At 54.0% G+C, this 26,898-nt stretch overlaps 49 non-coding genes across 49 annotated transcripts; all 49 read left to right on the forward strand.

Annotated features, from left to right (window-relative positions):
• Positions 1 to 451: 451 nt before the first annotated feature.
• Positions 452 to 533, forward strand: Trnal-uag (transfer RNA leucine (anticodon UAG)). The gene has a single exon. It is a non-coding gene; the product is annotated as a tRNA-Leu (tRNA).
• Positions 534 to 977: 444 nt separating this feature from the next.
• Trnae-cuc (transfer RNA glutamic acid (anticodon CUC)) lies at positions 978 to 1,049 on the forward strand. Its single transcript has one exon. It is a non-coding gene; the product is annotated as a tRNA-Glu (tRNA).
• Positions 1,050 to 1,423: 374 nt separating this feature from the next.
• Trnah-gug (transfer RNA histidin (anticodon GUG)) lies at positions 1,424 to 1,495 on the forward strand. Its single transcript has one exon. It is a non-coding gene; the product is annotated as a tRNA-His (tRNA).
• Positions 1,496 to 2,085: 590 nt separating this feature from the next.
• Positions 2,086 to 2,167, forward strand: Trnal-uag (transfer RNA leucine (anticodon UAG)). The gene has a single exon. It is a non-coding gene; the product is annotated as a tRNA-Leu (tRNA).
• A 444-nt stretch (positions 2,168 to 2,611) lies between these two features.
• Positions 2,612 to 2,683, forward strand: Trnae-cuc (transfer RNA glutamic acid (anticodon CUC)). Its single transcript has one exon. It is a non-coding gene; the product is annotated as a tRNA-Glu (tRNA).
• A 374-nt stretch (positions 2,684 to 3,057) lies between these two features.
• On the forward strand, positions 3,058 to 3,129 carry Trnah-gug (transfer RNA histidin (anticodon GUG)). The gene has a single exon. It is a non-coding gene; the product is annotated as a tRNA-His (tRNA).
• A 590-nt stretch (positions 3,130 to 3,719) lies between these two features.
• Positions 3,720 to 3,801, forward strand: Trnal-uag (transfer RNA leucine (anticodon UAG)). Its single transcript has one exon. It is a non-coding gene; the product is annotated as a tRNA-Leu (tRNA).
• A 444-nt stretch (positions 3,802 to 4,245) lies between these two features.
• Positions 4,246 to 4,317, forward strand: Trnae-cuc (transfer RNA glutamic acid (anticodon CUC)). Its single transcript has one exon. It is a non-coding gene; the product is annotated as a tRNA-Glu (tRNA).
• A 374-nt stretch (positions 4,318 to 4,691) lies between these two features.
• Trnah-gug (transfer RNA histidin (anticodon GUG)) lies at positions 4,692 to 4,763 on the forward strand. The gene has a single exon. It is a non-coding gene; the product is annotated as a tRNA-His (tRNA).
• Positions 4,764 to 5,353: 590 nt separating this feature from the next.
• Trnal-uag (transfer RNA leucine (anticodon UAG)) lies at positions 5,354 to 5,435 on the forward strand. The gene has a single exon. It is a non-coding gene; the product is annotated as a tRNA-Leu (tRNA).
• Positions 5,436 to 5,879: 444 nt separating this feature from the next.
• On the forward strand, positions 5,880 to 5,951 carry Trnae-cuc (transfer RNA glutamic acid (anticodon CUC)). The gene has a single exon. It is a non-coding gene; the product is annotated as a tRNA-Glu (tRNA).
• Positions 5,952 to 6,325: 374 nt separating this feature from the next.
• Trnah-gug (transfer RNA histidin (anticodon GUG)) lies at positions 6,326 to 6,397 on the forward strand. The gene has a single exon. It is a non-coding gene; the product is annotated as a tRNA-His (tRNA).
• A 590-nt stretch (positions 6,398 to 6,987) lies between these two features.
• Positions 6,988 to 7,069, forward strand: Trnal-uag (transfer RNA leucine (anticodon UAG)). Its single transcript has one exon. It is a non-coding gene; the product is annotated as a tRNA-Leu (tRNA).
• A 444-nt stretch (positions 7,070 to 7,513) lies between these two features.
• Positions 7,514 to 7,585, forward strand: Trnae-cuc (transfer RNA glutamic acid (anticodon CUC)). Its single transcript has one exon. It is a non-coding gene; the product is annotated as a tRNA-Glu (tRNA).
• Positions 7,586 to 7,959: 374 nt separating this feature from the next.
• Positions 7,960 to 8,031, forward strand: Trnah-gug (transfer RNA histidin (anticodon GUG)). The gene has a single exon. It is a non-coding gene; the product is annotated as a tRNA-His (tRNA).
• Positions 8,032 to 8,621: 590 nt separating this feature from the next.
• Trnal-uag (transfer RNA leucine (anticodon UAG)) lies at positions 8,622 to 8,703 on the forward strand. The gene has a single exon. It is a non-coding gene; the product is annotated as a tRNA-Leu (tRNA).
• Positions 8,704 to 9,147: 444 nt separating this feature from the next.
• On the forward strand, positions 9,148 to 9,219 carry Trnae-cuc (transfer RNA glutamic acid (anticodon CUC)). Its single transcript has one exon. It is a non-coding gene; the product is annotated as a tRNA-Glu (tRNA).
• Positions 9,220 to 9,593: 374 nt separating this feature from the next.
• Positions 9,594 to 9,665, forward strand: Trnah-gug (transfer RNA histidin (anticodon GUG)). Its single transcript has one exon. It is a non-coding gene; the product is annotated as a tRNA-His (tRNA).
• Positions 9,666 to 10,255: 590 nt separating this feature from the next.
• On the forward strand, positions 10,256 to 10,337 carry Trnal-uag (transfer RNA leucine (anticodon UAG)). Its single transcript has one exon. It is a non-coding gene; the product is annotated as a tRNA-Leu (tRNA).
• A 444-nt stretch (positions 10,338 to 10,781) lies between these two features.
• On the forward strand, positions 10,782 to 10,853 carry Trnae-cuc (transfer RNA glutamic acid (anticodon CUC)). Its single transcript has one exon. It is a non-coding gene; the product is annotated as a tRNA-Glu (tRNA).
• A 374-nt stretch (positions 10,854 to 11,227) lies between these two features.
• Positions 11,228 to 11,299, forward strand: Trnah-gug (transfer RNA histidin (anticodon GUG)). Its single transcript has one exon. It is a non-coding gene; the product is annotated as a tRNA-His (tRNA).
• Positions 11,300 to 11,889: 590 nt separating this feature from the next.
• Trnal-uag (transfer RNA leucine (anticodon UAG)) lies at positions 11,890 to 11,971 on the forward strand. Its single transcript has one exon. It is a non-coding gene; the product is annotated as a tRNA-Leu (tRNA).
• A 444-nt stretch (positions 11,972 to 12,415) lies between these two features.
• On the forward strand, positions 12,416 to 12,487 carry Trnae-cuc (transfer RNA glutamic acid (anticodon CUC)). Its single transcript has one exon. It is a non-coding gene; the product is annotated as a tRNA-Glu (tRNA).
• A 374-nt stretch (positions 12,488 to 12,861) lies between these two features.
• Trnah-gug (transfer RNA histidin (anticodon GUG)) lies at positions 12,862 to 12,933 on the forward strand. Its single transcript has one exon. It is a non-coding gene; the product is annotated as a tRNA-His (tRNA).
• Positions 12,934 to 13,523: 590 nt separating this feature from the next.
• On the forward strand, positions 13,524 to 13,605 carry Trnal-uag (transfer RNA leucine (anticodon UAG)). The gene has a single exon. It is a non-coding gene; the product is annotated as a tRNA-Leu (tRNA).
• A 444-nt stretch (positions 13,606 to 14,049) lies between these two features.
• On the forward strand, positions 14,050 to 14,121 carry Trnae-cuc (transfer RNA glutamic acid (anticodon CUC)). Its single transcript has one exon. It is a non-coding gene; the product is annotated as a tRNA-Glu (tRNA).
• A 374-nt stretch (positions 14,122 to 14,495) lies between these two features.
• Positions 14,496 to 14,567, forward strand: Trnah-gug (transfer RNA histidin (anticodon GUG)). Its single transcript has one exon. It is a non-coding gene; the product is annotated as a tRNA-His (tRNA).
• Positions 14,568 to 15,157: 590 nt separating this feature from the next.
• On the forward strand, positions 15,158 to 15,239 carry Trnal-uag (transfer RNA leucine (anticodon UAG)). Its single transcript has one exon. It is a non-coding gene; the product is annotated as a tRNA-Leu (tRNA).
• Positions 15,240 to 15,683: 444 nt separating this feature from the next.
• On the forward strand, positions 15,684 to 15,755 carry Trnae-cuc (transfer RNA glutamic acid (anticodon CUC)). Its single transcript has one exon. It is a non-coding gene; the product is annotated as a tRNA-Glu (tRNA).
• A 374-nt stretch (positions 15,756 to 16,129) lies between these two features.
• On the forward strand, positions 16,130 to 16,201 carry Trnah-gug (transfer RNA histidin (anticodon GUG)). The gene has a single exon. It is a non-coding gene; the product is annotated as a tRNA-His (tRNA).
• A 590-nt stretch (positions 16,202 to 16,791) lies between these two features.
• On the forward strand, positions 16,792 to 16,873 carry Trnal-uag (transfer RNA leucine (anticodon UAG)). Its single transcript has one exon. It is a non-coding gene; the product is annotated as a tRNA-Leu (tRNA).
• A 444-nt stretch (positions 16,874 to 17,317) lies between these two features.
• Trnae-cuc (transfer RNA glutamic acid (anticodon CUC)) lies at positions 17,318 to 17,389 on the forward strand. Its single transcript has one exon. It is a non-coding gene; the product is annotated as a tRNA-Glu (tRNA).
• Positions 17,390 to 17,763: 374 nt separating this feature from the next.
• Trnah-gug (transfer RNA histidin (anticodon GUG)) lies at positions 17,764 to 17,835 on the forward strand. Its single transcript has one exon. It is a non-coding gene; the product is annotated as a tRNA-His (tRNA).
• Positions 17,836 to 18,425: 590 nt separating this feature from the next.
• Positions 18,426 to 18,507, forward strand: Trnal-uag (transfer RNA leucine (anticodon UAG)). The gene has a single exon. It is a non-coding gene; the product is annotated as a tRNA-Leu (tRNA).
• Positions 18,508 to 18,951: 444 nt separating this feature from the next.
• Trnae-cuc (transfer RNA glutamic acid (anticodon CUC)) lies at positions 18,952 to 19,023 on the forward strand. The gene has a single exon. It is a non-coding gene; the product is annotated as a tRNA-Glu (tRNA).
• A 374-nt stretch (positions 19,024 to 19,397) lies between these two features.
• Positions 19,398 to 19,469, forward strand: Trnah-gug (transfer RNA histidin (anticodon GUG)). The gene has a single exon. It is a non-coding gene; the product is annotated as a tRNA-His (tRNA).
• Positions 19,470 to 20,059: 590 nt separating this feature from the next.
• Positions 20,060 to 20,141, forward strand: Trnal-uag (transfer RNA leucine (anticodon UAG)). Its single transcript has one exon. It is a non-coding gene; the product is annotated as a tRNA-Leu (tRNA).
• Positions 20,142 to 20,585: 444 nt separating this feature from the next.
• Positions 20,586 to 20,657, forward strand: Trnae-cuc (transfer RNA glutamic acid (anticodon CUC)). Its single transcript has one exon. It is a non-coding gene; the product is annotated as a tRNA-Glu (tRNA).
• A 374-nt stretch (positions 20,658 to 21,031) lies between these two features.
• Positions 21,032 to 21,103, forward strand: Trnah-gug (transfer RNA histidin (anticodon GUG)). Its single transcript has one exon. It is a non-coding gene; the product is annotated as a tRNA-His (tRNA).
• A 590-nt stretch (positions 21,104 to 21,693) lies between these two features.
• Positions 21,694 to 21,775, forward strand: Trnal-uag (transfer RNA leucine (anticodon UAG)). The gene has a single exon. It is a non-coding gene; the product is annotated as a tRNA-Leu (tRNA).
• A 444-nt stretch (positions 21,776 to 22,219) lies between these two features.
• On the forward strand, positions 22,220 to 22,291 carry Trnae-cuc (transfer RNA glutamic acid (anticodon CUC)). Its single transcript has one exon. It is a non-coding gene; the product is annotated as a tRNA-Glu (tRNA).
• Positions 22,292 to 22,665: 374 nt separating this feature from the next.
• Trnah-gug (transfer RNA histidin (anticodon GUG)) lies at positions 22,666 to 22,737 on the forward strand. Its single transcript has one exon. It is a non-coding gene; the product is annotated as a tRNA-His (tRNA).
• Positions 22,738 to 23,327: 590 nt separating this feature from the next.
• Positions 23,328 to 23,409, forward strand: Trnal-uag (transfer RNA leucine (anticodon UAG)). The gene has a single exon. It is a non-coding gene; the product is annotated as a tRNA-Leu (tRNA).
• Positions 23,410 to 23,853: 444 nt separating this feature from the next.
• Trnae-cuc (transfer RNA glutamic acid (anticodon CUC)) lies at positions 23,854 to 23,925 on the forward strand. The gene has a single exon. It is a non-coding gene; the product is annotated as a tRNA-Glu (tRNA).
• Positions 23,926 to 24,299: 374 nt separating this feature from the next.
• Trnah-gug (transfer RNA histidin (anticodon GUG)) lies at positions 24,300 to 24,371 on the forward strand. The gene has a single exon. It is a non-coding gene; the product is annotated as a tRNA-His (tRNA).
• A 590-nt stretch (positions 24,372 to 24,961) lies between these two features.
• Positions 24,962 to 25,043, forward strand: Trnal-uag (transfer RNA leucine (anticodon UAG)). The gene has a single exon. It is a non-coding gene; the product is annotated as a tRNA-Leu (tRNA).
• Positions 25,044 to 25,487: 444 nt separating this feature from the next.
• On the forward strand, positions 25,488 to 25,559 carry Trnae-cuc (transfer RNA glutamic acid (anticodon CUC)). Its single transcript has one exon. It is a non-coding gene; the product is annotated as a tRNA-Glu (tRNA).
• Positions 25,560 to 25,933: 374 nt separating this feature from the next.
• On the forward strand, positions 25,934 to 26,005 carry Trnah-gug (transfer RNA histidin (anticodon GUG)). The gene has a single exon. It is a non-coding gene; the product is annotated as a tRNA-His (tRNA).
• Positions 26,006 to 26,595: 590 nt separating this feature from the next.
• Positions 26,596 to 26,677, forward strand: Trnal-uag (transfer RNA leucine (anticodon UAG)). Its single transcript has one exon. It is a non-coding gene; the product is annotated as a tRNA-Leu (tRNA).
• The last annotated feature ends 221 nt before the right edge of the window (positions 26,678 to 26,898 follow it).

A 26,898-nucleotide genomic window follows, 5' to 3' on the forward strand; every position in this document is an offset into this window, starting at 1 on the left:
GCGGCCGTGAGGCGCAGACGTCCGCTGCTCTCTGTAGTCGAAAAGGGCAGTTGTTTGAGGTGCGACGGATTGGATGAACAGCGGAGCAGGAAGCTGTGGCGTGCACCGTTTCTACAAATGCTAGGAACACTGGGGCCGAAGGTAGCGCAGGTAGCGTGGCCGAGCGATCTAAGGCGCTTGTTTTAGGCACCAGTCTCTTCGGACGCGTGCGTTCGAAACCTGGTCACGGCACGAAAACGTCTCTTGATGCTGTCGCCTTAACTACGACAGCTTCAGACAAGTGGCGCCGCTACCACACGGCGGGCACGGCATTTTCTTGTTGTGGATGGCCTAAAGAGACGCTTCCAATGGGAGAGCAGAGGAAATACATGTTACAGCGATTGCCGAGATATTTCCATTTCGAAGTGATCTTTGTAGTACAAAGGAAACGTATTGTCGTCGGCGCTATAACGGTAACGTGGCCGAGCGGTCTAAGGCGCTGGTTTTAGGCACCAGTCTCTTCGGAGGCGTGGGTTCGAATCCCACCGTTGCCAATTTTGACGTCTCATTTTTGTGCCGTTGCTGTGTGTTGTCGTGGGCTAGGACGCAGCTCCTGTGTCGCGCGTGTTGTGTAGGTAGAGTGGCCGAGCGGTCTAAGGCGCTGGTTTTAGGCACCAGTCACTTCGGAGGCGTGGGTTCCAACCCCACAGCTGCTAAACGTGTAATGTTTCCTGCGTCGAAGACAGCTGCACCCATTGCCCGCAAAGGAAACAGCACAACAAGGCGTGAGCGTCTGCTTCGTGAATTGTCGTAGAACAGTACGTGGAGCAACGACAGGATTTGTAGGCGCCTTTTGCTCTCGTCACTGCTGGCGTTCGTCTCCATGAAATGCGTCCAGAGGATGCCGTTCTATAACGTGAAAGAGTGTATTTCTTACAGTTGTCGTCAGTTAATCGTGGCTGGTTGCTGCGTTCGCAGGAAGAGCACTGGCGTCGTAATCCGGTGTAGTCTAGTGGCTAGGATACCTGGCTCTCACCCAGGAGGCCCGGGTTCGATTCCCGGTACCGGAAACGTGAGTTTTTGTTGCTCCTCTTATGCGACTTGTCCCGACTTTGCTCGACTGACGCTACGCTGACGCGTGCACAAAGCTGCGTTAAGTATGATTCGCGGCTACACCTGACGGCGAGAGAGATGCGGCGTCTATTCACTTGTTATCGAGCCACATACCCATAGTCAAGAGGCTTGGAGGACTGCAAGACACTGCCAGGGAGGTGAATGTAGCTAACCACTCTAGTTAGTGTCCTGACAGCGCAGGCACGTTCATTTACTCGTATACACGTGATGGAGACCGTGTCTGACACTGCTGTGGCGTCCACCTTGGCCTAGGCTTTGCTGTGTATCGCCACTTGCACTCCAGCCAGCTGCCTCCGTGGGCGAGTGCGTGGCCGTGATCGTCTAGTGGTTAGGACATTGCGTTGTGGCCGCAATAACCCAGGTTCGAATCCTGGTCACGGCAATTTTGAAAGTTTTGCCTTGCTACCGTTGCAGTGACGATAGTGCACGAGTACTCGAAATCACAGTGCTTTCTTGATTTTTCACTCGTGTTCCGCAGTCCGCAGTTTGTACTACCACTTCATCGCCAACACGTAATGCCGGCGGCCGTGAGGCGCAGACGTCCGCTGCTCTCTGTAGTCGAAAAGGGCAGTTGTTTGAGGTGCGACGGATTGGATGAACAGCGGAGCAGGAAGCTGTGGCGTGCACCGTTTCTACAAATGCTAGGAACACTGGGGCCGAAGGTAGCGCAGGTAGCGTGGCCGAGCGATCTAAGGCGCTTGTTTTAGGCACCAGTCTCTTCGGACGCGTGCGTTCGAAACCTGGTCACGGCACGAAAACGTCTCTTGATGCTGTCGCCTTAACTACGACAGCTTCAGACAAGTGGCGCCGCTACCACACGGCGGGCACGGCATTTTCTTGTTGTGGATGGCCTAAAGAGACGCTTCCAATGGGAGAGCAGAGGAAATACATGTTACAGCGATTGCCGAGATATTTCCATTTCGAAGTGATCTTTGTAGTACAAAGGAAACGTATTGTCGTCGGCGCTATAACGGTAACGTGGCCGAGCGGTCTAAGGCGCTGGTTTTAGGCACCAGTCTCTTCGGAGGCGTGGGTTCGAATCCCACCGTTGCCAATTTTGACGTCTCATTTTTGTGCCGTTGCTGTGTGTTGTCGTGGGCTAGGACGCAGCTCCTGTGTCGCGCGTGTTGTGTAGGTAGAGTGGCCGAGCGGTCTAAGGCGCTGGTTTTAGGCACCAGTCACTTCGGAGGCGTGGGTTCCAACCCCACAGCTGCTAAACGTGTAATGTTTCCTGCGTCGAAGACAGCTGCACCCATTGCCCGCAAAGGAAACAGCACAACAAGGCGTGAGCGTCTGCTTCGTGAATTGTCGTAGAACAGTACGTGGAGCAACGACAGGATTTGTAGGCGCCTTTTGCTCTCGTCACTGCTGGCGTTCGTCTCCATGAAATGCGTCCAGAGGATGCCGTTCTATAACGTGAAAGAGTGTATTTCTTACAGTTGTCGTCAGTTAATCGTGGCTGGTTGCTGCGTTCGCAGGAAGAGCACTGGCGTCGTAATCCGGTGTAGTCTAGTGGCTAGGATACCTGGCTCTCACCCAGGAGGCCCGGGTTCGATTCCCGGTACCGGAAACGTGAGTTTTTGTTGCTCCTCTTATGCGACTTGTCCCGACTTTGCTCGACTGACGCTACGCTGACGCGTGCACAAAGCTGCGTTAAGTATGATTCGCGGCTACACCTGACGGCGAGAGAGATGCGGCGTCTATTCACTTGTTATCGAGCCACATACCCATAGTCAAGAGGCTTGGAGGACTGCAAGACACTGCCAGGGAGGTGAATGTAGCTAACCACTCTAGTTAGTGTCCTGACAGCGCAGGCACGTTCATTTACTCGTATACACGTGATGGAGACCGTGTCTGACACTGCTGTGGCGTCCACCTTGGCCTAGGCTTTGCTGTGTATCGCCACTTGCACTCCAGCCAGCTGCCTCCGTGGGCGCGTGCGTGGCCGTGATCGTCTAGTGGTTAGGACATTGCGTTGTGGCCGCAATAACCCAGGTTCGAATCCTGGTCACGGAAATTTTGAAAGTTTTGCCTTGCTACCGTTGCAGTGACGATAGTGCACGAGTACTCGAAATCACAGTGCTTTCTTGATTTTTCACTCGTGTTCCGCAGTCCGCAGTTTGTACTACCACTTCATCGCCAACACGTAATGCCGGCGGCCGTGAGGCGCAGACGTCCGCTGCTCTCTGTAGTCGAAAAGGGCAGTTGTTTGAGGTGCGACGGATTGGATGAACAGCGGAGCAGGAAGCTGTGGCGTGCACCGTTTCTACAAATGCTAGGAACACTGGGGCCGAAGGTAGCGCAGGTAGCGTGGCCGAGCGATCTAAGGCGCTTGTTTTAGGCACCAGTCTCTTCGGACGCGTGCGTTCGAAACCTGGTCACGGCACGAAAACGTCTCTTGATGCTGTCGCCTTAACTACGACAGCTTCAGACAAGTGGCGCCGCTACCACACGGCGGGCACGGCATTTTCTTGTTGTGGATGGCCTAAAGAGACGCTTCCAATGGGAGAGCAGAGGAAATACATGTTACAGCGATTGCCGAGATATTTCCATTTCGAAGTGATCTTTGTAGTACAAAGGAAACGTATTGTCGTCGGCGCTATAACGGTAACGTGGCCGAGCGGTCTAAGGCGCTGGTTTTAGGCACCAGTCTCTTCGGAGGCGTGGGTTCGAATCCCACCGTTGCCAATTTTGACGTCTCATTTTTGTGCCGTTGCTGTGTGTTGTCGTGGGCTAGGACGCAGCTCCTGTGTCGCGCGTGTTGTGTAGGTAGAGTGGCCGAGCGGTCTAAGGCGCTGGTTTTAGGCACCAGTCACTTCGGAGGCGTGGGTTCCAACCCCACAGCTGCTAAACGTGTAATGTTTCCTGCGTCGAAGACAGCTGCACCCATTGCCCGCAAAGGAAACAGCACAACAAGGCGTGAGCGTCTGCTTCGTGAATTGTCGTAGAACAGTACGTGGAGCAACGACAGGATTTGTAGGCGCCTTTTGCTCTCGTCACTGCTGGCGTTCGTCTCCATGAAATGCGTCCAGAGGATGCCGTTCTATAACGTGAAAGAGTGTATTTCTTACAGTTGTCGTCAGTTAATCGTGGCTGGTTGCTGCGTTCGCAGGAAGAGCACTGGCGTCGTAATCCGGTGTAGTCTAGTGGCTAGGATACCTGGCTCTCACCCAGGAGGCCCGGGTTCGATTCCCGGTACCGGAAACGTGAGTTTTTGTTGCTCCTCTTATGCGACTTGTCCCGACTTTGCTCGACTGACGCTACGCTGACGCGTGCACAAAGCTGCGTTAAGTATGATTCGCGGCTACACCTGACGGCGAGAGAGATGCGGCGTCTATTCACTTGTTATCGAGCCACATACCCATAGTCAAGAGGCTTGGAGGACTGCAAGACACTGCCAGGGAGGTGAATGTAGCTAACCACTCTAGTTAGTGTCCTGACAGCGCAGGCACGTTCATTTACTCGTATACACGTGATGGAGACCGTGTCTGACACTGCTGTGGCGTCCACCTTGGCCTAGGCTTTGCTGTGTATCGCCACTTGCACTCCAGCCAGCTGCCTCCGTGGGCGCGTGCGTGGCCGTGATCGTCTAGTGGTTAGGACATTGCGTTGTGGCCGCAATAACCCAGGTTCGAATCCTGGTCACGGAAATTTTGAAAGTTTTGCCTTGCTACCGTTGCAGTGACGATAGTGCACGAGTACTCGAAATCACAGTGCTTTCTTGATTTTTCACTCGTGTTCCGCAGTCCGCAGTTTGTACTACCACTTCATCGCCAACACGTAATGCCGGCGGCCGTGAGGCGCAGACGTCCGCTGCTCTCTGTAGTCGAAAAGGGCAGTTGTTTGAGGTGCGACGGATTGGATGAACAGCGGAGCAGGAAGCTGTGGCGTGCACCGTTTCTACAAATGCTAGGAACACTGGGGCCGAAGGTAGCGCAGGTAGCGTGGCCGAGCGATCTAAGGCGCTTGTTTTAGGCACCAGTCTCTTCGGACGCGTGCGTTCGAAACCTGGTCACGGCACGAAAACGTCTCTTGATGCTGTCGCCTTAACTACGACAGCTTCAGACAAGTGGCGCCGCTACCACACGGCGGGCACGGCATTTTCTTGTTGTGGATGGCCTAAAGAGACGCTTCCAATGGGAGAGCAGAGGAAATACATGTTACAGCGATTGCCGAGATATTTCCATTTCGAAGTGATCTTTGTAGTACAAAGGAAACGTATTGTCGTCGGCGCTATAACGGTAACGTGGCCGAGCGGTCTAAGGCGCTGGTTTTAGGCACCAGTCTCTTCGGAGGCGTGGGTTCGAATCCCACCGTTGCCAATTTTGACGTCTCATTTTTGTGCCGTTGCTGTGTGTTGTCGTGGGCTAGGACGCAGCTCCTGTGTCGCGCGTGTTGTGTAGGTAGAGTGGCCGAGCGGTCTAAGGCGCTGGTTTTAGGCACCAGTCACTTCGGAGGCGTGGGTTCCAACCCCACAGCTGCTAAACGTGTAATGTTTCCTGCGTCGAAGACAGCTGCACCCATTGCCCGCAAAGGAAACAGCACAACAAGGCGTGAGCGTCTGCTTCGTGAATTGTCGTAGAACAGTACGTGGAGCAACGACAGGATTTGTAGGCGCCTTTTGCTCTCGTCACTGCTGGCGTTCGTCTCCATGAAATGCGTCCAGAGGATGCCGTTCTATAACGTGAAAGAGTGTATTTCTTACAGTTGTCGTCAGTTAATCGTGGCTGGTTGCTGCGTTCGCAGGAAGAGCACTGGCGTCGTAATCCGGTGTAGTCTAGTGGCTAGGATACCTGGCTCTCACCCAGGAGGCCCGGGTTCGATTCCCGGTACCGGAAACGTGAGTTTTTGTTGCTCCTCTTATGCGACTTGTCCCGACTTTGCTCGACTGACGCTACGCTGACGCGTGCACAAAGCTGCGTTAAGTATGATTCGCGGCTACACCTGACGGCGAGAGAGATGCGGCGTCTATTCACTTGTTATCGAGCCACATACCCATAGTCAAGAGGCTTGGAGGACTGCAAGACACTGCCAGGGAGGTGAATGTAGCTAACCACTCTAGTTAGTGTCCTGACAGCGCAGGCACGTTCATTTACTCGTATACACGTGATGGAGACCGTGTCTGACACTGCTGTGGCGTCCACCTTGGCCTAGGCTTTGCTGTGTATCGCCACTTGCACTCCAGCCAGCTGCCTCCGTGGGCGCGTGCGTGGCCGTGATCGTCTAGTGGTTAGGACATTGCGTTGTGGCCGCAATAACCCAGGTTCGAATCCTGGTCACGGAAATTTTGAAAGTTTTGCCTTGCTACCGTTGCAGTGACGATAGTGCACGAGTACTCGAAATCACAGTGCTTTCTTGATTTTTCACTCGTGTTCCGCAGTCCGCAGTTTGTACTACCACTTCATCGCCAACACGTAATGCCGGCGGCCGTGAGGCGCAGACGTCCGCTGCTCTCTGTAGTCGAAAAGGGCAGTTGTTTGAGGTGCGACGGATTGGATGAACAGCGGAGCAGGAAGCTGTGGCGTGCACCGTTTCTACAAATGCTAGGAACACTGGGGCCGAAGGTAGCGCAGGTAGCGTGGCCGAGCGATCTAAGGCGCTTGTTTTAGGCACCAGTCTCTTCGGACGCGTGCGTTCGAAACCTGGTCACGGCACGAAAACGTCTCTTGATGCTGTCGCCTTAACTACGACAGCTTCAGACAAGTGGCGCCGCTACCACACGGCGGGCACGGCATTTTCTTGTTGTGGATGGCCTAAAGAGACGCTTCCAATGGGAGAGCAGAGGAAATACATGTTACAGCGATTGCCGAGATATTTCCATTTCGAAGTGATCTTTGTAGTACAAAGGAAACGTATTGTCGTCGGCGCTATAACGGTAACGTGGCCGAGCGGTCTAAGGCGCTGGTTTTAGGCACCAGTCTCTTCGGAGGCGTGGGTTCGAATCCCACCGTTGCCAATTTTGACGTCTCATTTTTGTGCCGTTGCTGTGTGTTGTCGTGGGCTAGGACGCAGCTCCTGTGTCGCGCGTGTTGTGTAGGTAGAGTGGCCGAGCGGTCTAAGGCGCTGGTTTTAGGCACCAGTCACTTCGGAGGCGTGGGTTCCAACCCCACAGCTGCTAAACGTGTAATGTTTCCTGCGTCGAAGACAGCTGCACCCATTGCCCGCAAAGGAAACAGCACAACAAGGCGTGAGCGTCTGCTTCGTGAATTGTCGTAGAACAGTACGTGGAGCAACGACAGGATTTGTAGGCGCCTTTTGCTCTCGTCACTGCTGGCGTTCGTCTCCATGAAATGCGTCCAGAGGATGCCGTTCTATAACGTGAAAGAGTGTATTTCTTACAGTTGTCGTCAGTTAATCGTGGCTGGTTGCTGCGTTCGCAGGAAGAGCACTGGCGTCGTAATCCGGTGTAGTCTAGTGGCTAGGATACCTGGCTCTCACCCAGGAGGCCCGGGTTCGATTCCCGGTACCGGAAACGTGAGTTTTTGTTGCTCCTCTTATGCGACTTGTCCCGACTTTGCTCGACTGACGCTACGCTGACGCGTGCACAAAGCTGCGTTAAGTATGATTCGCGGCTACACCTGACGGCGAGAGAGATGCGGCGTCTATTCACTTGTTATCGAGCCACATACCCATAGTCAAGAGGCTTGGAGGACTGCAAGACACTGCCAGGGAGGTGAATGTAGCTAACCACTCTAGTTAGTGTCCTGACAGCGCAGGCACGTTCATTTACTCGTATACACGTGATGGAGACCGTGTCTGACACTGCTGTGGCGTCCACCTTGGCCTAGGCTTTGCTGTGTATCGCCACTTGCACTCCAGCCAGCTGCCTCCGTGGGCGCGTGCGTGGCCGTGATCGTCTAGTGGTTAGGACATTGCGTTGTGGCCGCAATAACCCAGGTTCGAATCCTGGTCACGGAAATTTTGAAAGTTTTGCCTTGCTACCGTTGCAGTGACGATAGTGCACGAGTACTCGAAATCACAGTGCTTTCTTGATTTTTCACTCGTGTTCCGCAGTCCGCAGTTTGTACTACCACTTCATCGCCAACACGTAATGCCGGCGGCCGTGAGGCGCAGACGTCCGGTGCTCTCTGTAGTCGAAAAGGGCAGTTGTTTGAGGTGCGACGGATTGGATGAACAGCGGAGCAGGAAGCTGTGGCGTGCACCGTTTCTACAAATGCTAGGAACACTGGGGCCGAAGGTAGCGCAGGTAGCGTGGCCGAGCGATCTAAGGCGCTTGTTTTAGGCACCAGTCTCTTCGGACGCGTGCGTTCGAAACCTGGTCACGGCACGAAAACGTCTCTTGATGCTGTCGCCTTAACTACGACAGCTTCAGACAAGTGGCGCCGCTACCACACGGCGGGCACGGCATTTTCTTGTTGTGGATGGCCTAAAGAGACGCTTCCAATGGGAGAGCAGAGGAAATACATGTTACAGCGATTGCCGAGATATTTCCATTTCGAAGTGATCTTTGTAGTACAAAGGAAACGTATTGTCGTCGGCGCTATAACGGTAACGTGGCCGAGCGGTCTAAGGCGCTGGTTTTAGGCACCAGTCTCTTCGGAGGCGTGGGTTCGAATCCCACCGTTGCCAATTTTGACGTCTCATTTTTGTGCCGTTGCTGTGTGTTGTCGTGGGCTAGGACGCAGCTCCTGTGTCGCGCGTGTTGTGTAGGTAGAGTGGCCGAGCGGTCTAAGGCGCTGGTTTTAGGCACCAGTCACTTCGGAGGCGTGGGTTCCAACCCCACAGCTGCTAAACGTGTAATGTTTCCTGCGTCGAAGACAGCTGCACCCATTGCCCGCAAAGGAAACAGCACAACAAGGCGTGAGCGTCTGCTTCGTGAATTGTCGTAGAACAGTACGTGGAGCAACGACAGGATTTGTAGGCGCCTTTTGCTCTCGTCACTGCTGGCGTTCGTCTCCATGAAATGCGTCCAGAGGATGCCGTTCTATAACGTGAAAGAGTGTATTTCTTACAGTTGTCGTCAGTTAATCGTGGCTGGTTGCTGCGTTCGCAGGAAGAGCACTGGCGTCGTAATCCGGTGTAGTCTAGTGGCTAGGATACCTGGCTCTCACCCAGGAGGCCCGGGTTCGATTCCCGGTACCGGAAACGTGAGTTTTTGTTGCTCCTCTTATGCGACTTGTCCCGACTTTGCTCGACTGACGCTACGCTGACGCGTGCACAAAGCTGCGTTAAGTATGATTCGCGGCTACACCTGACGGCGAGAGAGATGCGGCGTCTATTCACTTGTTATCGAGCCACATACCCATAGTCAAGAGGCTTGGAGGACTGCAAGACACTGCCAGGGAGGTGAATGTAGCTAACCACTCTAGTTAGTGTCCTGACAGCGCAGGCACGTTCATTTACTCGTATACACGTGATGGAGACCGTGTCTGACACTGCTGTGGCGTCCACCTTGGCCTAGGCTTTGCTGTGTATCGCCACTTGCACTCCAGCCAGCTGCCTCCGTGGGCGCGTGCGTGGCCGTGATCGTCTAGTGGTTAGGACATTGCGTTGTGGCCGCAATAACCCAGGTTCGAATCCTGGTCACGGAAATTTTGAAAGTTTTGCCTTGCTACCGTTGCAGTGACGATAGTGCACGAGTACTCGAAATCACAGTGCTTTCTTGATTTTTCACTCGTGTTCCGCAGTCCGCAGTTTGTACTACCACTTCATCGCCAACACGTAATGCCGGCGGCCGTGAGGCGCAGACGTCCGGTGCTCTCTGTAGTCGAAAAGGGCAGTTGTTTGAGGTGCGACGGATTGGATGAACAGCGGAGCAGGAAGCTGTGGCGTGCACCGTTTCTACAAATGCTAGGAACACTGGGGCCGAAGGTAGCGCAGGTAGCGTGGCCGAGCGATCTAAGGCGCTTGTTTTAGGCACCAGTCTCTTCGGACGCGTGCGTTCGAAACCTGGTCACGGCACGAAAACGTCTCTTGATGCTGTCGCCTTAACTACGACAGCTTCAGACAAGTGGCGCCGCTACCACACGGCGGGCACGGCATTTTCTTGTTGTGGATGGCCTAAAGAGACGCTTCCAATGGGAGAGCAGAGGAAATACATGTTACAGCGATTGCCGAGATATTTCCATTTCGAAGTGATCTTTGTAGTACAAAGGAAACGTATTGTCGTCGGCGCTATAACGGTAACGTGGCCGAGCGGTCTAAGGCGCTGGTTTTAGGCACCAGTCTCTTCGGAGGCGTGGGTTCGAATCCCACCGTTGCCAATTTTGACGTCTCATTTTTGTGCCGTTGCTGTGTGTTGTCGTGGGCTAGGACGCAGCTCCTGTGTCGCGCGTGTTGTGTAGGTAGAGTGGCCGAGCGGTCTAAGGCGCTGGTTTTAGGCACCAGTCACTTCGGAGGCGTGGGTTCCAACCCCACAGCTGCTAAACGTGTAATGTTTCCTGCGTCGAAGACAGCTGCACCCATTGCCCGCAAAGGAAACAGCACAACAAGGCGTGAGCGTCTGCTTCGTGAATTGTCGTAGAACAGTACGTGGAGCAACGACAGGATTTGTAGGCGCCTTTTGCTCTCGTCACTGCTGGCGTTCGTCTCCATGAAATGCGTCCAGAGGATGCCGTTCTATAACGTGAAAGAGTGTATTTCTTACAGTTGTCGTCAGTTAATCGTGGCTGGTTGCTGCGTTCGCAGGAAGAGCACTGGCGTCGTAATCCGGTGTAGTCTAGTGGCTAGGATACCTGGCTCTCACCCAGGAGGCCCGGGTTCGATTCCCGGTACCGGAAACGTGAGTTTTTGTTGCTCCTCTTATGCGACTTGTCCCGACTTTGCTCGACTGACGCTACGCTGACGCGTGCACAAAGCTGCGTTAAGTATGATTCGCGGCTACACCTGACGGCGAGAGAGATGCGGCGTCTATTCACTTGTTATCGAGCCACATACCCATAGTCAAGAGGCTTGGAGGACTGCAAGACACTGCCAGGGAGGTGAATGTAGCTAACCACTCTAGTTAGTGTCCTGACAGCGCAGGCACGTTCATTTACTCGTATACACGTGATGGAGACCGTGTCTGACACTGCTGTGGCGTCCACCTTGGCCTAGGCTTTGCTGTGTATCGCCACTTGCACTCCAGCCAGCTGCCTCCGTGGGCGCGTGCGTGGCCGTGATCGTCTAGTGGTTAGGACATTGCGTTGTGGCCGCAATAACCCAGGTTCGAATCCTGGTCACGGAAATTTTGAAAGTTTTGCCTTGCTACCGTTGCAGTGACGATAGTGCACGAGTACTCGAAATCACAGTGCTTTCTTGATTTTTCACTCGTGTTCCGCAGTCCGCAGTTTGTACTACCACTTCATCGCCAACACGTAATGCCGGCGGCCGTGAGGCGCAGACGTCCGGTGCTCTCTGTAGTCGAAAAGGGCAGTTGTTTGAGGTGCGACGGATTGGATGAACAGCGGAGCAGGAAGCTGTGGCGTGCACCGTTTCTACAAATGCTAGGAACACTGGGGCCGAAGGTAGCGCAGGTAGCGTGGCCGAGCGATCTAAGGCGCTTGTTTTAGGCACCAGTCTCTTCGGACGCGTGCGTTCGAAACCTGGTCACGGCACGAAAACGTCTCTTGATGCTGTCGCCTTAACTACGACAGCTTCAGACAAGTGGCGCCGCTACCACACGGCGGGCACGGCATTTTCTTGTTGTGGATGGCCTAAAGAGACGCTTCCAATGGGAGAGCAGAGGAAATACATGTTACAGCGATTGCCGAGATATTTCCATTTCGAAGTGATCTTTGTAGTACAAAGGAAACGTATTGTCGTCGGCGCTATAACGGTAACGTGGCCGAGCGGTCTAAGGCGCTGGTTTTAGGCACCAGTCTCTTCGGAGGCGTGGGTTCGAATCCCACCGTTGCCAATTTTGACGTCTCATTTTTGTGCCGTTGCTGTGTGTTGTCGTGGGCTAGGACGCAGCTCCTGTGTCGCGCGTGTTGTGTAGGTAGAGTGGCCGAGCGGTCTAAGGCGCTGGTTTTAGGCACCAGTCACTTCGGAGGCGTGGGTTCCAACCCCACAGCTGCTAAACGTGTAATGTTTCCTGCGTCGAAGACAGCTGCACCCATTGCCCGCAAAGGAAACAGCACAACAAGGCGTGAGCGTCTGCTTCGTGAATTGTCGTAGAACAGTACGTGGAGCAACGACAGGATTTGTAGGCGCCTTTTGCTCTCGTCACTGCTGGCGTTCGTCTCCATGAAATGCGTCCAGAGGATGCCGTTCTATAACGTGAAAGAGTGTATTTCTTACAGTTGTCGTCAGTTAATCGTGGCTGGTTGCTGCGTTCGCAGGAAGAGCACTGGCGTCGTAATCCGGTGTAGTCTAGTGGCTAGGATACCTGGCTCTCACCCAGGAGGCCCGGGTTCGATTCCCGGTACCGGAAACGTGAGTTTTTGTTGCTCCTCTTATGCGACTTGTCCCGACTTTGCTCGACTGACGCTACGCTGACGCGTGCACAAAGCTGCGTTAAGTATGATTCGCGGCTACACTTGACGGCGAGAGAGATGCGGCGTCTATTCACTTGTTATCGAGCCACATACCCATAGTCAAGAGGCTTGGAGGACTGCAAGACACTGCCAGGGAGGTGAATGTAGCTAACCACTCTAGTTAGTGTCCTGACAGCGCAGGCACGTTCATTTACTCGTATACACGTGATGGAGACCGTGTCTGACACTGCTGTGGCGTCCACCTTGGCCTAGGCTTTGCTGTGTATCGCCACTTGCACTCCAGCCAGCTGCCTCCGTGGGCGCGTGCGTGGCCGTGATCGTCTAGTGGTTAGGACATTGCGTTGTGGCCGCAATAACCCAGGTTCGAATCCTGGTCACGGAAATTTTGAAAGTTTTGCCTTGCTACCGTTGCAGTGACGATAGTGCACGAGTACTCGAAATCACAGTGCTTTCTTGATTTTTCACTCGTGTTCCGCAGTCCGCAGTTTGTACTACCACTTCATCGCCAACACGTAATGCCGGCGGCCGTGAGGCGCAGACGTCCGGTGCTCTCTGTAGTCGAAAAGGGCAGTTGTTTGAGGTGCGACGGATTGGATGAACAGCGGAGCAGGAAGCTGTGGCGTGCACCGTTTCTACAAATGCTAGGAACACTGGGGCCGAAGGTAGCGCAGGTAGCGTGGCCGAGCGATCTAAGGCGCTTGTTTTAGGCACCAGTCTCTTCGGACGCGTGCGTTCGAAACCTGGTCACGGCACGAAAACGTCTCTTGATGCTGTCGCCTTAACTACGACAGCTTCAGACAAGTGGCGCCGCTACCACACGGCGGGCACGGCATTTTCTTGTTGTGGATGGCCTAAAGAGACGCTTCCAATGGGAGAGCAGAGGAAATACATGTTACAGCGATTACCGAGATATTTCCATTTCGAAGTGATCTTTGTAGTACAAAGGAAACGTATTGTCGTCGGCGCTATAACGGTAACGTGGCCGAGCGGTCTAAGGCGCTGGTTTTAGGCACCAGTCTCTTCGGAGGCGTGGGTTCGAATCCCACCGTTGCCAATTTTGACGTCTCATTTTTGTGCCGTTGCTGTGTGTTGTCGTGGGCTAGGACGCAGCACCTGTGTCGCGCGTGTTGTGTAGGTAGAGTGGCCGAGCGGTCTAAGGCGCTGGTTTTAGGCACCAGTCACTTCGGAGGCGTGGGTTCCAACCCCACAGCTGCTAAACGTGTAATGTTTCCTGCGTCGAAGACAGCTGCACCCATTGCCCGCAAAGGAAACAGCACAACAAGGCGTGAGCGTCTGCTTCGTGAATTGTCGTAGAACAGTACGTGGAGCAACGACAGGATTTGTAGGCGCCTTTTGCTCTCGTCACTGCTGGCGTTCGTCTCCATGAAATGCGTCCAGAGGATGCCGTTCTATAACGTGAAAGAGTGTATTTCTTACAGTTGTCGTCAGTTAATCGTGGCTGGTTGCTGCGTTCGCAGGAAGAGCACTGGCGTCGTAATCCGGTGTAGTCTAGTGGCTAGGATACCTGGCTCTCACCCAGGAGGCCCGGGTTCGATTCCCGGTACCGGAAACGTGAGTTTTTGTTGCTCCTCTTATGCGACTTGTCCCGACTTTGCTCGACTGACGCTACGCTGACGCGTGCACAAAGCTGCGTTAAGTATGATTCGCGGCTACACCTGACGGCGAGAGAGATGCGGCGTCTATTCACTTGTTATCGAGCCACATACCCATAGTCAAGAGGCTTGGAGGACTGCAAGACACTGCCAGGGAGGTGAATGTAGCTAACCACTCTAGTTAGTGTCCTGACAGCGCAGGCACGTTCATTTACTCGTATACACGTGATGGAGACCGTGTCTGACACTGCTGTGGCGTCCACCTTGGCCTAGGCTTTGCTGTGTATCGCCACTTGCACTCCAGCCAGCTGCCTCCGTGGGCGCGTGCGTGGCCGTGATCGTCTAGTGGTTAGGACATTGCGTTGTGGCCGCAATAACCCAGGTTCGAATCCTGGTCACGGAAATTTTGAAAGTTTTGCCTTGCTACCGTTGCAGTGACGATAGTGCACGAGTACTCGAAATCACAGTGCTTTCTTGATTTTTCACTCGTGTTCCGCAGTCCGCAGTTTGTACTACCACTTCATCGCCAACACGTAATGCCGGCGGCCGTGAGGCGCAGACGTCCGGTGCTCTCTGTAGTCGAAAAGGGCAGTTGTTTGAGGTGCGACGGATTGGATGAACAGCGGAGCAGGAAGCTGTGGCGTGCACCGTTTCTACAAATGCTAGGAACACTGGGGCCGAAGGTAGCGCAGGTAGCGTGGCCGAGCGATCTAAGGCGCTTGTTTTAGGCACCAGTCTCTTCGGACGCGTGCGTTCGAAACCTGGTCACGGCACGAAAACGTCTCTTGATGCTGTCGCCTTAACTACGACAGCTTCAGACAAGTGGCGCCGCTACCACACGGCGGGCACGGCATTTTCTTGTTGTGGATGGCCTAAAGAGACGCTTCCAATGGGAGAGCAGAGGAAATACATGTTACAGCGATTGCCGAGATATTTCCATTTCGAAGTGATCTTTGTAGTACAAAGGAAACGTATTGTCGTCGGCGCTATAACGGTAACGTGGCCGAGCGGTCTAAGGCGCTGGTTTTAGGCACCAGTCTCTTCGGAGGCGTGGGTTCGAATCCCACCGTTGCCAATTTTGACGTCTCATTTTTGTGCCGTTGCTGTGTGTTGTCGTGGGCTAGGACGCAGCACCTGTGTCGCGCGTGTTGTGTAGGTAGAGTGGCCGAGCGGTCTAAGGCGCTGGTTTTAGGCACCAGTCACTTCGGAGGCGTGGGTTCCAACCCCACAGCTGCTAAACGTGTAATGTTTCCTGCGTCGAAGACAGCTGCACCCATTGCCCGCAAAGGAAACAGCACAACAAGGCGTGAGCGTCTGCTTCGTGAATTGTCGTAGAACAGTACGTGGAGCAACGACAGGATTTGTAGGCGCCTTTTGCTCTCGTCACTGCTGGCGTTCGTCTCCATGAAATGCGTCCAGAGGATGCCGTTCTATAACGTGAAAGAGTGTATTTCTTACAGTTGTCGTCAGTTAATCGTGGCTGGTTGCTGCGTTCGCAGGAAGAGCACTGGCGTCGTAATCCGGTGTAGTCTAGTGGCTAGGATACCTGGCTCTCACCCAGGAGGCCCGGGTTCGATTCCCGGTACCGGAAACGTGAGTTTTTGTTGCTCCTCTTATGCGACTTGTCCCGACTTTGCTCGACTGACGCTACGCTGACGCGTGCACAAAGCTGCGTTAAGTATGATTCGCGGCTACACCTGACGGCGAGAGAGATGCGGCGTCTATTCACTTGTTATCGAGCCACATACCCATAGTCAAGAGGCTTGGAGGACTGCAAGACACTGCCAGGGAGGTGAATGTAGCTAACCACTCTAGTTAGTGTCCTGACAGCGCAGGCACGTTCATTTACTCGTATACACGTGATGGAGACCGTGTCTGACACTGCTGTGGCGTCCACCTTGGCCTAGGCTTTGCTGTGTATCGCCACTTGCACTCCAGCCAGCTGCCTCCGTGGGCGCGTGCGTGGCCGTGATCGTCTAGTGGTTAGGACATTGCGTTGTGGCCGCAATAACCCAGGTTCGAATCCTGGTCACGGAAATTTTGAAAGTTTTGCCTTGCTACCGTTGCAGTGACGATAGTGCACGAGTACTCGAAATCACAGTGCTTTCTTGATTTTTCACTCGTGTTCCGCAGTCCGCAGTTTGTACTACCACTTCATCGCCAACACGTAATGCCGGCGGCCGTGAGGCGCAGACGTCCGGTGCTCTCTGTAGTCGAAAAGGGCAGTTGTTTGAGGTGCGACGGATTGGATGAACAGCGGAGCAGGAAGCTGTGGCGTGCACCGTTTCTACAAATGCTAGGAACACTGGGGCCGAAGGTAGCGCAGGTAGCGTGGCCGAGCGATCTAAGGCGCTTGTTTTAGGCACCAGTCTCTTCGGACGCGTGCGTTCGAAACCTGGTCACGGCACGAAAACGTCTCTTGATGCTGTCGCCTTAACTACGACAGCTTCAGACAAGTGGCGCCGCTACCACACGGCGGGCACGGCATTTTCTTGTTGTGGATGGCCTAAAGAGACGCTTCCAATGGGAGAGCAGAGGAAATACATGTTACAGCGATTGCCGAGATATTTCCATTTCGAAGTGATCTTTGTAGTACAAAGGAAACGTATTGTCGTCGGCGCTATAACGGTAACGTGGCCGAGCGGTCTAAGGCGCTGGTTTTAGGCACCAGTCTCTTCGGAGGCGTGGGTTCGAATCCCACCGTTGCCAATTTTGACGTCTCATTTTTGTGCCGTTGCTGTGTGTTGTCGTGGGCTAGGACGCAGCTCCTGTGTCGCGCGTGTTGTGTAGGTAGAGTGGCCGAGCGGTCTAAGGCGCTGGTTTTAGGCACCAGTCACTTCGGAGGCGTGGGTTCCAACCCCACAGCTGCTAAACGTGTAATGTTTCCTGCGTCGAAGACAGCTGCACCCATTGCCCGCAAAGGAAACAGCACAACAAGGCGTGAGCGTCTGCTTCGTGAATTGTCGTAGAACAGTACGTGGAGCAACGACAGGATTTGTAGGCGCCTTTTGCTCTCGTCACTGCTGGCGTTCGTCTCCATGAAATGCGTCCAGAGGATGCCGTTCTATAACGTGAAAGAGTGTATTTCTTACAGTTGTCGTCAGTTAATCGTGGCTGGTTGCTGCGTTCGCAGGAAGAGCACTGGCGTCGTAATCCGGTGTAGTCTAGTGGCTAGGATACCTGGCTCTCACCCAGGAGGCCCGGGTTCGATTCCCGGTACCGGAAACGTGAGTTTTTGTTGCTCCTCTTATGCGACTTGTCCCGACTTTGCTCGACTGACGCTACGCTGACGCGTGCACAAAGCTGCGTTAAGTATGATTCGCGGCTACACCTGACGGCGAGAGAGATGCGGCGTCTATTCACTTGTTATCGAGCCACATACCCATAGTCAAGAGGCTTGGAGGACTGCAAGACACTGCCAGGGAGGTGAATGTAGCTAACCACTCTAGTTAGTGTCCTGACAGCGCAGGCACGTTCATTTACTCGTATACACGTGATGGAGACCGTGTCTGACACTGCTGTGGCGTCCACCTTGGCCTAGGCTTTGCTGTGTATCGCCACTTGCACTCCAGCCAGCTGCCTCCGTGGGCGCGTGCGTGGCCGTGATCGTCTAGTGGTTAGGACATTGCGTTGTGGCCGCAATAACCCAGGTTCGAATCCTGGTCACGGAAATTTTGAAAGTTTTGCCTTGCTACCGTTGCAGTGACGATAGTGCACGAGTACTCGAAATCACAGTGCTTTCTTGATTTTTCACTCGTGTTCCGCAGTCCGCAGTTTGTACTACCACTTCATCGCCAACACGTAATGCCGGCGGCCGTGAGGCGCAGACGTCCGGTGCTCTCTGTAGTCGAAAAGGGCAGTTGTTTGAGGTGCGACGGATTGGATGAACAGCGGAGCAGGAAGCTGTGGCGTGCACCGTTTCTACAAATGCTAGGAACACTGGGGCCGAAGGTAGCGCAGGTAGCGTGGCCGAGCGATCTAAGGCGCTTGTTTTAGGCACCAGTCTCTTCGGACGCGTGCGTTCGAAACCTGGTCACGGCACGAAAACGTCTCTTGATGCTGTCGCCTTAACTACGACAGCTTCAGACAAGTGGCGCCGCTACCACACGGCGGGCACGGCATTTTCTTGTTGTGGATGGCCTAAAGAGACGCTTCCAATGGGAGAGCAGAGGAAATACATGTTACAGCGATTGCCGAGATATTTCCATTTCGAAGTGATCTTTGTAGTACAAAGGAAACGTATTGTCGTCGGCGCTATAACGGTAACGTGGCCGAGCGGTCTAAGGCGCTGGTTTTAGGCACCAGTCTCTTCGGAGGCGTGGGTTCGAATCCCACCGTTGCCAATTTTGACGTCTCATTTTTGTGCCGTTGCTGTGTGTTGTCGTGGGCTAGGACGCAGCTCCTGTGTCGCGCGTGTTGTGTAGGTAGAGTGGCCGAGCGGTCTAAGGCGCTGGTTTTAGGCACCAGTCACTTCGGAGGCGTGGGTTCCAACCCCACAGCTGCTAAACGTGTAATGTTTCCTGCGTCGAAGACAGCTGCACCCATTGCCCGCAAAGGAAACAGCACAACAAGGCGTGAGCGTCTGCTTCGTGAATTGTCGTAGAACAGTACGTGGAGCAACGACAGGATTTGTAGGCGCCTTTTGCTCTCGTCACTGCTGGCGTTCGTCTCCATGAAATGCGTCCAGAGGATGCCGTTCTATAACGTGAAAGAGTGTATTTCTTACAGTTGTCGTCAGTTAATCGTGGCTGGTTGCTGCGTTCGCAGGAAGAGCACTGGCGTCGTAATCCGGTGTAGTCTAGTGGCTAGGATACCTGGCTCTCACCCAGGAGGCCCGGGTTCGATTCCCGGTACCGGAAACGTGAGTTTTTGTTGCTCCTCTTATGCGACTTGTCCCGACTTTGCTCGACTGACGCTACGCTGACGCGTGCACAAAGCTGCGTTAAGTATGATTCGCGGCTACACCTGACGGCGAGAGAGATGCGGCGTCTATTCACTTGTTATCGAGCCACATACCCATAGTCAAGAGGCTTGGAGGACTGCAAGACACTGCCAGGGAGGTGAATGTAGCTAACCACTCTAGTTAGTGTCCTGACAGCGCAGGCACGTTCATTTACTCGTATACACGTGATGGAGACCGTGTCTGACACTGCTGTGGCGTCCACCTTGGCCTAGGCTTTGCTGTGTATCGCCACTTGCACTCCAGCCAGCTGCCTCCGTGGGCGCGTGCGTGGCCGTGATCGTCTAGTGGTTAGGACATTGCGTTGTGGCCGCAATAACCCAGGTTCGAATCCTGGTCACGGAAATTTTGAAAGTTTTGCCTTGCTACCGTTGCAGTGACGATAGTGCACGAGTACTCGAAATCACAGTGCTTTCTTGATTTTTCACTCGTGTTCCGCAGTCCGCAGTTTGTACTACCACTTCATCGCCAACACGTAATGCCGGCGGCCGTGAGGCGCAGACGTCCGGTGCTCTCTGTAGTCGAAAAGGGCAGTTGTTTGAGGTGCGACGGATTGGATGAACAGCGGAGCAGGAAGCTGTGGCGTGCACCGTTTCTACAAATGCTAGGAACACTGGGGCCGAAGGTAGCGCAGGTAGCGTGGCCGAGCGATCTAAGGCGCTTGTTTTAGGCACCAGTCTCTTCGGACGCGTGCGTTCGAAACCTGGTCACGGCACGAAAACGTCTCTTGATGCTGTCGCCTTAACTACGACAGCTTCAGACAAGTGGCGCCGCTACCACACGGCGGGCACGGCATTTTCTTGTTGTGGATGGCCTAAAGAGACGCTTCCAATGGGAGAGCAGAGGAAATACATGTTACAGCGATTGCCGAGATATTTCCATTTCGAAGTGATCTTTGTAGTACAAAGGAAACGTATTGTCGTCGGCGCTATAACGGTAACGTGGCCGAGCGGTCTAAGGCGCTGGTTTTAGGCACCAGTCTCTTCGGAGGCGTGGGTTCGAATCCCACCGTTGCCAATTTTGACGTCTCATTTTTGTGCCGTTGCTGTGTGTTGTCGTGGGCTAGGACGCAGCTCCTGTGTCGCGCGTGTTGTGTAGGTAGAGTGGCCGAGCGGTCTAAGGCGCTGGTTTTAGGCACCAGTCACTTCGGAGGCGTGGGTTCCAACCCCACAGCTGCTAAACGTGTAATGTTTCCTGCGTCGAAGACAGCTGCACCCATTGCCCGCAAAGGAAACAGCACAACAAGGCGTGAGCGTCTGCTTCGTGAATTGTCGTAGAACAGTACGTGGAGCAACGACAGGATTTGTAGGCGCCTTTTGCTCTCGTCACTGCTGGCGTTCGTCTCCATGAAATGCGTCCAGAGGATGCCGTTCTATAACGTGAAAGAGTGTATTTCTTACAGTTGTCGTCAGTTAATCGTGGCTGGTTGCTGCGTTCGCAGGAAGAGCACTGGCGTCGTAATCCGGTGTAGTCTAGTGGCTAGGATACCTGGCTCTCACCCAGGAGGCCCGGGTTCGATTCCCGGTACCGGAAACGTGAGTTTTTGTTGCTCCTCTTATGCGACTTGTCCCGACTTTGCTCGACTGACGCTACGCTGACGCGTGCACAAAGCTGCGTTAAGTATGATTCGCGGCTACACCTGACGGCGAGAGAGATGCGGCGTCTATTCACTTGTTATCGAGCCACATACCCATAGTCAAGAGGCTTGGAGGACTGCAAGACACTGCCAGGGAGGTGAATGTAGCTAACCACTCTAGTTAGTGTCCTGACAGCGCAGGCACGTTCATTTACTCGTATACACGTGATGGAGACCGTGTCTGACACTGCTGTGGCGTCCACCTTGGCCTAGGCTTTGCTGTGTATCGCCACTTGCACTCCAGCCAGCTGCCTCCGTGGGCGCGTGCGTGGCCGTGATCGTCTAGTGGTTAGGACATTGCGTTGTGGCCGCAATAACCCAGGTTCGAATCCTGGTCACGGAAATTTTGAAAGTTTTGCCTTGCTACCGTTGCAGTGACGATAGTGCACGAGTACTCGAAATCACAGTGCTTTCTTGATTTTTCACTCGTGTTCCGCAGTCCGCAGTTTGTACTACCACTTCATCGCCAACACGTAATGCCGGCGGCCGTGAGGCGCAGACGTCCGGTGCTCTCTGTAGTCGAAAAGGGCAGTTGTTTGAGGTGCGACGGATTGGATGAACAGCGGAGCAGGAAGCTGTGGCGTGCACCGTTTCTACAAATGCTAGGAACACTGGGGCCGAAGGTAGCGCAGGTAGCGTGGCCGAGCGATCTAAGGCGCTTGTTTTAGGCACCAGTCTCTTCGGACGCGTGCGTTCGAAACCTGGTCACGGCACGAAAACGTCTCTTGATGCTGTCGCCTTAACTACGACAGCTTCAGACAAGTGGCGCCGCTACCACACGGCGGGCACGGCATTTTCTTGTTGTGGATGGCCTAAAGAGACGCTTCCAATGGGAGAGCAGAGGAAATACATGTTACAGCGATTGCCGAGATATTTCCATTTCGAAGTGATCTTTGTAGTACAAAGGAAACGTATTGTCGTCGGCGCTATAACGGTAACGTGGCCGAGCGGTCTAAGGCGCTGGTTTTAGGCACCAGTCTCTTCGGAGGCGTGGGTTCGAATCCCACCGTTGCCAATTTTGACGTCTCATTTTTGTGCCGTTGCTGTGTGTTGTCGTGGGCTAGGACGCAGCTCCTGTGTCGCGCGTGTTGTGTAGGTAGAGTGGCCGAGCGGTCTAAGGCGCTGGTTTTAGGCACCAGTCACTTCGGAGGCGTGGGTTCCAACCCCACAGCTGCTAAACGTGTAATGTTTCCTGCGTCGAAGACAGCTGCACCCATTGCCCGCAAAGGAAACAGCACAACAAGGCGTGAGCGTCTGCTTCGTGAATTGTCGTAGAACAGTACGTGGAGCAACGACAGGATTTGTAGGCGCCTTTTGCTCTCGTCACTGCTGGCGTTCGTCTCCATGAAATGCGTCCAGAGGATGCCGTTCTATAACGTGAAAGAGTGTATTTCTTACAGTTGTCGTCAGTTAATCGTGGCTGGTTGCTGCGTTCGCAGGAAGAGCACTGGCGTCGTAATCCGGTGTAGTCTAGTGGCTAGGATACCTGGCTCTCACCCAGGAGGCCCGGGTTCGATTCCCGGTACCGGAAACGTGAGTTTTTGTTGCTCCTCTTATGCGACTTGTCCCGACTTTGCTCGACTGACGCTACGCTGACGCGTGCACAAAGCTGCGTTAAGTATGATTCGCGGCTACACCTGACGGCGAGAGAGATGCGGCGTCTATTCACTTGTTATCGAGCCACATACCCATAGTCAAGAGGCTTGGAGGACTGCAAGACACTGCCAGGGAGGTGAATGTAGCTAACCACTCTAGTTAGTGTCCTGACAGCGCAGGCACGTTCATTTACTCGTATACACGTGATGGAGACCGTGTCTGACACTGCTGTGGCGTCCACCTTGGCCTAGGCTTTGCTGTGTATCGCCACTTGCACTCCAGCCAGCTGCCTCCGTGGGCGCGTGCGTGGCCGTGATCGTCTAGTGGTTAGGACATTGCGTTGTGGCCGCAATAACCCAGGTTCGAATCCTGGTCACGGAAATTTTGAAAGTTTTGCCTTGCTACCGTTGCAGTGACGATAGTGCACGAGTACTCGAAATCACAGTGCTTTCTTGATTTTTCACTCGTGTTCCGCAGTCCGCAGTTTGTACTACCACTTCATCGCCAACACGTAATGCCGGCGGCCGTGAGGCGCAGACGTCCGGTGCTCTCTGTAGTCGAAAAGGGCAGTTGTTTGAGGTGCGACGGATTGGATGAACAGCGGAGCAGGAAGCTGTGGCGTGCACCGTTTCTACAAATGCTAGGAACACTGGGGCCGAAGGTAGCGCAGGTAGCGTGGCCGAGCGATCTAAGGCGCTTGTTTTAGGCACCAGTCTCTTCGGACGCGTGCGTTCGAAACCTGGTCACGGCACGAAAACGTCTCTTGATGCTGTCGCCTTAACTACGACAGCTTCAGACAAGTGGCGCCGCTACCACACGGCGGGCACGGCATTTTCTTGTTGTGGATGGCCTAAAGAGACGCTTCCAATGGGAGAGCAGAGGAAATACATGTTACAGCGATTGCCGAGATATTTCCATTTCGAAGTGATCTTTGTAGTACAAAGGAAACGTATTGTCGTCGGCGCTATAACGGTAACGTGGCCGAGCGGTCTAAGGCGCTGGTTTTAGGCACCAGTCTCTTCGGAGGCGTGGGTTCGAATCCCACCGTTGCCAATTTTGACGTCTCATTTTTGTGCCGTTGCTGTGTGTTGTCGTGGGCTAGGACGCAGCTCCTGTGTCGCGCGTGTTGTGTAGGTAGAGTGGCCGAGCGGTCTAAGGCGCTGGTTTTAGGCACCAGTCACTTCGGAGGCGTGGGTTCCAACCCCACAGCTGCTAAACGTGTAATGTTTCCTGCGTCGAAGACAGCTGCACCCATTGCCCGCAAAGGAAACAGCACAACAAGGCGTGAGCGTCTGCTTCGTGAATTGTCGTAGAACAGTACGTGGAGCAACGACAGGATTTGTAGGCGCCTTTTGCTCTCGTCACTGCTGGCGTTCGTCTCCATGAAATGCGTCCAGAGGATGCCGTTCTATAACGTGAAAGAGTGTATTTCTTACAGTTGTCGTCAGTTAATCGTGGCTGGTTGCTGCGTTCGCAGGAAGAGCACTGGCGTCGTAATCCGGTGTAGTCTAGTGGCTAGGATACCTGGCTCTCACCCAGGAGGCCCGGGTTCGATTCCCGGTACCGGAAACGTGAGTTTTCGTTGCTCCTCTTATGCGACTTGTCCCGACTTTGCTCGACTGACGCTACGCTGACGCGTGCACAAAGCTGCGTTAAGTATGATTCGCGGCTACACCTGACGGCGAGAGAGATGCGGCGTCTATTCACTTGTTATCGAGCCACATACCCATAGTCAAGAGGCTTGGAGGACTGCAAGACACTGCCAGGGAGGTGAATGTAGCTAACCACTCTAGTTAGTGTCCTGACAGCGCAGGCACGTTCATTTACTCGTATACACGTGATGGAGACCGTGTCTGACACTGCTGTGGCGTCCACCTTGGCCTAGGCTTTGCTGTGTATCGCCACTTGCACTCCAGCCAGCTGCCTCCGTGGGCGCGTGCGTGGCCGTGATCGTCTAGTGGTTAGGACATTGCGTTGTGGCCGCAATAACCCAGGTTCGAATCCTGGTCACGGAAATTTTGAAAGTTTTGCCTTGCTACCGTTGCAGTGACGATAGTGCACGAGTACTCGAAATCACAGTGCTTTCTTGATTTTTCACTCGTGTTCCGCAGTCCGCAGTTTGTACTACCACTTCATCGCCAACACGTAATGCCGGCGGCCGTGAGGCGCAGACGTCCGGTGCTCTCTGTAGTCGAAAAGGGCAGTTGTTTGAGGTGCGACGGATTGGATGAACAGCGGAGCAGGAAGCTGTGGCGTGCACCGTTTCTACAAATGCTAGGAACACTGGGGCCGAAGGTAGCGCAGGTAGCGTGGCCGAGCGATCTAAGGCGCTTGTTTTAGGCACCAGTCTCTTCGGACGCGTGCGTTCGAAACCTGGTCACGGCACGAAAACGTCTCTTGATGCTGTCGCCTTAACTACGACAGCTTCAGACAAGTGGCGCCGCTACCACACGGCGGGCACGGCATTTTCTTGTTGTGGATGGCCTAAAGAGACGCTTCCAATGGGAGAGCAGAGGAAATACATGTTACAGCGATTGCCGAGATATTTCCATTTCGAAGTGATCTTTGTAGTACAAAGGAAACGTATTGTCGTCGGCGCTATAACGGTAACGTGGCCGAGCGGTCTAAGGCGCTGGTTTTAGGCACCAGTCTCTTCGGAGGCGTGGGTTCGAATCCCACCGTTGCCAATTTTGACGTCTCATTTTTGTGCCGTTGCTGTGTGTTGTCGTGGGCTAGGACGCAGCTCCTGTGTCGCGCGTGTTGTGTAGGTAGAGTGGCCGAGCGGTCTAAGGCGCTGGTTTTAGGCACCAGTCACTTCGGAGGCGTGGGTTCCAACCCCACAGCTGCTAAACGTGTAATGTTTCCTGCGTCGAAGACAGCTGCACCCATTGCCCGCAAAGGAAACAGCACAACAAGGCGTGAGCGTCTGCTTCGTGAATTGTCGTAGAACAGTACGTGGAGCAACGACAGGATTTGTAGGCGCCTTTTGCTCTCGTCACTGCTGGCGTTCGTCTCCATGAAATGCGTCCAGAGGATGCCGTTCTATAACGTGAAAGAGTGTATTTCTTACAGTTGTCGTCAGTTAATCGTGGCTGGTTGCTGCGTTCGCAGGAAGAGCACTGGCGTCGTAATCCGGTGTAGTCTAGTGGCTAGGATACCTGGCTCTCACCCAGGAGGCCCGGGTTCGATTCCCGGTACCGGAAACGTGAGTTTTCGTTGCTCCTCTTATGCGACTTGTCCCGACTTTGCTCGACTGACGCTACGCTGACGCGTGCACAAAGCTGCGTTAAGTATGATTCGCGGCTACACCTGACGGCGAGAGAGATGCGGCGTCTATTCACTTGTTATCGAGCCACATACCCATAGTCAAGAGGCTTGGAGGACTGCAAGACACTGCCAGGGAGGTGAATGTAGCTAACCACTCTAGTTAGTGTCCTGACAGCGCAGGCACGTTCATTTACTCGTATACACGTGATGGAGACCGTGTCTGACACTGCTGTGGCGTCCACCTTGGCCTAGGCTTTGCTGTGTATCGCCACTTGCACTCCAGCCAGCTGCCTCCGTGGGCGCGTGCGTGGCCGTGATCGTCTAGTGGTTAGGACATTGCGTTGTGGCCGCAATAACCCAGGTTCGAATCCTGGTCACGGAAATTTTGAAAGTTTTGCCTTGCTACCGTTGCAGTGACGATAGTGCACGAGTACTCGAAATCACAGTGCTTTCTTGATTTTTCACTCGTGTTCCGCAGTCCGCAGTTTGTACTACCACTTCATCGCCAACACGTAATGCCGGCGGCCGTGAGGCGCAGACGTCCGGTGCTCTCTGTAGTCGAAAAGGGCAGTTGTTTGAGGTGCGACGGATTGGATGAACAGCGGAGCAGGAAGCTGTGGCGTGCACCGTTTCTACAAATGCTAGGAACACTGGGGCCGAAGGTAGCGCAGGTAGCGTGGCCGAGCGATCTAAGGCGCTTGTTTTAGGCACCAGTCTCTTCGGACGCGTGCGTTCGAAACCTGGTCACGGCACGAAAACGTCTCTTGATGCTGTCGCCTTAACTACGACAGCTTCAGACAAGTGGCGCCGCTACCACACGGCGGGCACGGCATTTTCTTGTTGTGGATGGCCTAAAGAGACGCTTCCAATGGGAGAGCAGAGGAAATACATGTTACAGCGATTGCCGAGATATTTCCATTTCGAAGTGATCTTTGTAGTACAAAGGAAACGTATTGTCGTCGGCGCTATAACGGTAACGTGGCCGAGCGGTCTAAGGCGCTGGTTTTAGGCACCAGTCTCTTCGGAGGCGTGGGTTCGAATCCCACCGTTGCCAATTTTGACGTCTCATTTTTGTGCCGTTGCTGTGTGTTGTCGTGGGCTAGGACGCAGCTCCTGTGTCGCGCGTGTTGTGTAGGTAGAGTGGCCGAGCGGTCTAAGGCGCTGGTTTTAGGCACCAGTCACTTCGGAGGCGTGGGTTCCAACCCCACAGCTGCTAAACGTGTAATGTTTCCTGCGTCGAAGACAGCTGCACCCATTGCCCGCAAAGGAAACAGC

Source organism: Schistocerca gregaria, chromosome 3, assembly GCF_023897955.1.
Source record: "Schistocerca gregaria isolate iqSchGreg1 chromosome 3, iqSchGreg1.2, whole genome shotgun sequence".
Lineage (NCBI taxonomy): Eukaryota > Metazoa > Arthropoda > Insecta > Orthoptera > Acrididae > Schistocerca > Schistocerca gregaria.